Here is a 5,541-nt window from a genome sequence, read left to right as displayed (position 1 = left end):
GCTCTGAGGAGAAAGAAGGGAAGGAGCGGCCATCCCCAGAAGCAGCCAGTACCAGCTGCAGCAGAAAAAAGGGAGAGCAGCTGGGACGCCTTCATTAGCGTGGTAGAGGTCACCTGTTGGTGCCCCATCTCCCCGGAGTGCCCAGCTTCACTGTCTCCATAGCCAAAGAGGGGGGAGCCCAAGCGTCCAGAAGGGGGGAGCTTGTAATGTGATTTTATAATGCAATACTTTGTACTGTGATATTTTGTAACAATTGTAAATTGCCCTGGATAAGGGTGTCTGCTAATAAATAAATAAATAAATAAATAAATAAATAAATAAATAAATAAATAAATAAATAAACAAACAACAATCCAACCCCCATGCGGTGGCTCCTTCTTCTTGGGCTCCGAAACAGAAAATCTTGCAGCGAAACTAATGCTGGTGGAGGTGGTCTCCTGACCTCCCCTCCTCGCTCCTTCTCTGTAGGCAGCAGCTCCCTCCTCTTGGGGAAAATTGTAAAAGTGATGGTCAAGGTTGCCTCAATTGTTTAGGTCGGCCAGGGTGTCCTCAGCTCACTGCGCAGCAGCAACCCCTGTAGACTGGCCGGGCGTCTGCGGGCTTGCCTGTAAGCTGCCCAGAGCTGCATTGTCCTCTGACGCTGTAGCTCTGGGTTGGCTGCATGGCGGGCCTGCAGAGTGAAAAGAAGCGGTCGGCTGACAGCACATGCTTCGGAGGACAGTGTGTGTTCGTCTTTGCCGCTCCTGATTCAGCGTGAGGGTGGTAGCGATGAGCTGAGCCTAAAATACAATTGGATATTTCAAATTGGGAGAAAAACAAAAAAGGACATTTGAAAATAAAACTATTTGGAGAAACTTAAAGGGATCGACCCCAACCCCATACAGTAATTCGAGCCCTGAACTTTGCCTTTTTTGCTGAAGGAAAAACATGTTTTTTTTGTTTTTTTTTTATCAATGTGTTGTTTTTCATCTATTAAACTAATAGCAGTGATAATGTATAATACTTATAATGTAAACTATCTTATATAGCTATCACACTTATGCAACTGATAGCATTAATCTTAAATATGAGTACTTCTTTGTCTCTTTTTTCTTAAACTTACGCAGGATAAAATATGCTAATTCTATAACATATTTAACACAGAAATACAATAAGGGGACCGCAAAATTAAATAGTGATGTATCCTCTAAGGCAGTTTAAGATATTTTTAAAGAAAGGTAAAAGTAAATGAGGATGTGATTTTTTGTTTGATTGTTTTAAGCTATTAGTATCATATACAATACTCAACTGTTAATGTCTGGTTTTTGTGCTGCACATAGCACCGAGACAGCCCTTGTCAGAGTGTGAAGGATCTGCTGATAAGCTCGGACTTGGGCTTTCCTTCAGTTTTAATTCTTCTTGATCTAAGTGCTGCCTTTCATACTGTAGACCATTCCATCCTAAAAAAAAGTTGCAATTGCAAATAATATGCTTGCTATTTGTTAAAATGGGGAACAAAGGAGGTGATTGTGATGTCACAACTTACGCTCCTGATTGGGCAGGTTTTCAGGAAGAAGTGGACGGGTTTTTGTAAAAATAGTTGGCAACCCTGCTGCTAAGATGTTGCCCACCGCACCCCCGTCCCCAGCACACACAAAATAAAAGCTGTTTGCCTGTGGTGTATACTCTTCAGCCTATGAAATACAATAGAAATCAGAAAAACACCAGTAAATTACCTTCAAAGCAACTACACAAATAGTTAGAATTAGTTTATTTAAAACATCTAAACAGCGTGTTTTACAACAGTTAATACTGGTACATAAATAGTGATGTATTCCGGTGACCACCACATAGGTCAACCACAACATTTCCTTCTTCACATGCTTGAATCAAGTCGACATTCTCACGTTGCAGGAACAAATGAAGAGACTTTGCGAGTTGCAGGATTGACTCTGCACATACCAGACTGACAAAGAAGTTACACTTAGAAATGGAATACAGAAATTTTTCTGCATCATAGTCATACTCAGCAATTTTCTCCAAAGTACGGATAATCACAATATATTTTGCACAACAAAGTCACACGTGAAAAAATAAATTGAAACTACTAGAAATGAAGCTTAACCTAACAACCTTTAAATTAGTTAACAGAAGTCAGGCAGCATACAGTTTACTAGCACTTACCGTATCGGAAAAGAGCGCAAAACCATAGACATCTGTACTATTGATTGACCCACCAAATAAGTATCAATTGGTAAGAAATAATTTAAAAAAGACCAAAAAGGTATTTTAGACAGTTTATTTTAGTTTGAAATTTCTCAGTCTACTCCATAGTTTTTGCAAACTGGACGAGCCCAGGTAACTCCAGATTTATCTTCCATGCTGTTGACATTCTTCTCTCTGTCTCTATGTTGTCACATGTTCCTCTCACTCATAAAGAGGCAGGGCTTGTACACATCAGAAGATGGGCTGCAGTTATTGAAAATGAAACTGATTGTGTAATTTATTTGACCATAAAGACTCTGACAGTCAAGTGGAGACTTTTGGGCCAGGACTCGAGTCAAGTCTTTTGAGTAGAGACTCGAGTCAAGTCTTTTCTTGCAGGGACTCATTTGATGACAATCAGACGAGTCACCGAAAATTGCGACTCGAGTCATTACAACTCTGAATGCTAAGTCTGAATATTTAACTTATATTTCAAATTAGAAAACAATTCAGTACTGTCAGCCAATCAGCTTCCAGTTCTAGCAGGCTCTAATTGAGCAATAGAGCCCATCGATGCGGGCTCCACCTTGTGGTAGATGACCGCGACTGGAGTTATGAGTCCACGAGCCGTAGGTTCTATCGCTATTAGAAAACAATTTATTTCTTTATTTTCTCTTTTTAAAAAATTTTTAAAAACTATATTTACCTTGAACTTCAGATATTTTGCTGGGTAACCTTCCTCTGAGAAAAAAAAGTCCCTAACATAATTAGAATATAAAAACGACATACACGTGTAGAGAAAACGTTATTATTATTATTAAAATTATTATTTGGCTAACATATGTATTTATTCGGGTATTACTCTTTCTTCTAATAATTTATCTGGACATGTACAATTGTTGAATAGTCTGTGTAGTACTGAGTCAGACTCGAAACTTGTTGTTGGAAGTGGGGCATCATTCAAGCTGGCTGGGAGTGGACTGGCTGGTATGGAAAGAACTGAAACAGGGTTGGCAGTGTGACTGGCTGGTTTTAAGGGAAGGTGATGTTTGGATCCAGCTGATGACAGAATTGTGGACCAATCATGTCTTTCCTGATTTGCTGTCCAGTAGCTGCAAATTGAGCCTTCATTACGGTGTCCTGTCACAGACAGGATTTCGCTTGTCTCTAGACCAGCGTCAGAAAGTATGTTTAAGTAGCTTTTTATGTTTTTATGTTCCGATTAGTTGTAGATTAAAATGTTAAGGGAAAAAGCCAACATTCCAGCGGCCAGCTATGCAAAATAGAAGCCCGCTAGATCTGGAAGCTGATTGGCTGTTCGCACTCAAATCGTTTTCTAATAGACGGTAGATGCCAGCTGGAACGTCTCAGCACCAACTGTGAATCAAATCTGAAATCAATCCACGCAAGTGCTGGCTTTTTCTTTTAGACTTGATGTATTTATAAGCGTAGTTCACATCTATTGGAAATTAAATACTAAATGAAGACACAATTGTCCAAAGAATTTTATTATCCACCAAAATGGTGTTCTGTTGTAATCCCACCACTTAGTTTCTTCCAAGGTAATTCTGCACTTTCCATGGCTTCTTGAAGTTAAAAAAGTCCTTTCCTTTCATTGAGACTCCATAGTTTCTTTAATTTCGAGTAAACTCAAAATACGTTGTATTGTATAATCTTTCATAACTGCAACCGTTGCACTGCAAATCAGACATGTTGCCCTGTCGTCAATTATTCAGTGAAAAAATAATCTGGCTAACGATTTTGGAATCTTCTGCTTTCCGCCTCCACCTTTCGCTTCCGTGATATCTCAGACTACTTTTTTTGCTACTGATTTAAAATTTGACACAAAGTAAAATGAATTGTTTAAATAAGCCTTCACTTCGCTACCCTATCAAAATTATGTGTGCTGTGTGCGTCAGGAAACTGATCCTGTGTGCTATTTGATTGGCTATTTTACTACCTCTGTGAGCTGTGATTGGCTTAATGGGAATGTCACTCATACAATGCAGACTGCACATGTTGAATAGGAGTGTTATATTAAAGAGGCGGGTTGTTTTGAAGAAGAATTCCAAAACGATACAGTACAATACAATTTTAGAAACTAATGGGCGGGCCTTATGCATTAAAGGAGAAAGGAAAACGTTTTTTTTTTAAACATCAGACATGGTAAAAGTAAAAGGTAAGCAGTGCACTTTCACTTTAAGTTGCCTCTGCCTGTCCTGTGCTGAGTGCTGTGTCTGTTGATCGCTCATTTTAGGTCAGTGTAAGCCACCTCCACCTTCACAATAAGCTACTGACCAAAAGATATGCCACGGCTGCTGGGGCTTTTGATATCACGGTGGTCACGGGTAAGTCTCTGACATTATCGCGCACATTCAATTACACTCACAATACATGAGAGTGTATGGTATAGTTTGTAAATTAGCCAAATACTGTGCATGTAAATGAATGCGTTCTGTTAGTAAATGGGGCAGTAAATTTAGATTTATCTTGCACGTTAGGCTCACTTTGTGCGCGCTAACTCCAAATTTAGTGCCCTTTTGTAAGTGAGGCCCTTTGACTTCTTTACCTGTAGTTACATACAATATACATAAACTAGTTATCCATGGGTATATATTTTCATGGCTACTTTTTTTAAAATTATTTTTTTATTGGAATATGATTGCATTAAAAATAACTAAGTTTACAAATTATTTTTTATCTGTTGTAATATATTAAAGTATTTAATTATGTATGCCAACTTTGTTACACCTTGGATATGTAATGTTTAACTAGAAATGAAACGTGAGGTTTCTTTTTAAAATAGGCTATGTGCATTACTGTACTGTTGTTGCCAAACACGGCGGGTTTCAGTCTCAAACAAAAACAAATTAAACAAACAAGACACTCCTTTATCCACAATTCCTCCATGCACAAAACTGCACAGTTGCCTGTGCGAGTGTCTGTGAATTGGCAGATGGTTTGCTGTGCTGTGCAGTGCTGTGTAGTGGAATGGTGATGCAGGAATGGTGATGCTGGACACCCAGGCACCGCACACACAGTATGCCCATCATTGTGGGGCATGTTCGCCCTGCAGGACGTGCAAGCGTGGAACCACGGTATGCTCGTCATTGTAATACCAGCTGGTATTTTGGCCTTAGGCAGCGCACAACGGTGGATCACCGCGTGCACCGAGGTACCGGAGCACCGAGGGCACCGCGTGCACCAGGCTATGCGTGCACCGAGGCAATAAGTACCGCGTGTACCAACCAACACCGTGCACCAGGAGTACGGGGCGCCATGCGCATCGTGTGCACCAAGCACTGTGGGCGCTATGCGCCCTGAGTTTACAGAGTGCACTATGTGCACCGAGTGTAC

The 5,541-nt window shown here is 40.2% G+C and overlaps 1 long non-coding RNA gene across 1 annotated transcript; it reads right to left on the bottom strand.

Moving 5' to 3' along the window:
* Nucleotides 1–397: 397 nt before the first annotated feature.
* LOC131696866 (uncharacterized) lies at nucleotides 398–1,660 on the bottom strand. The gene is made up of 3 exons (XR_009306752.1): nucleotides 1,526–1,660; nucleotides 1,289–1,439; nucleotides 398–779 (listed from the first exon to the last, which is right to left on the bottom strand). It is a non-coding gene; the product is annotated as an uncharacterized LOC131696866 (long non-coding RNA).
* Nucleotides 1,661–5,541: the final 3,881 nt, after the last annotated feature.

Source organism: Acipenser ruthenus, chromosome 1, assembly GCF_902713425.1.
Source record: "Acipenser ruthenus chromosome 1, fAciRut3.2 maternal haplotype, whole genome shotgun sequence".
NCBI lineage: Eukaryota > Metazoa > Chordata > Actinopteri > Acipenseriformes > Acipenseridae > Acipenser > Acipenser ruthenus.
Note: the sequence above shows the minus strand (reverse complement) of the source record. Positions and strands in the feature narration are given on the sequence as shown.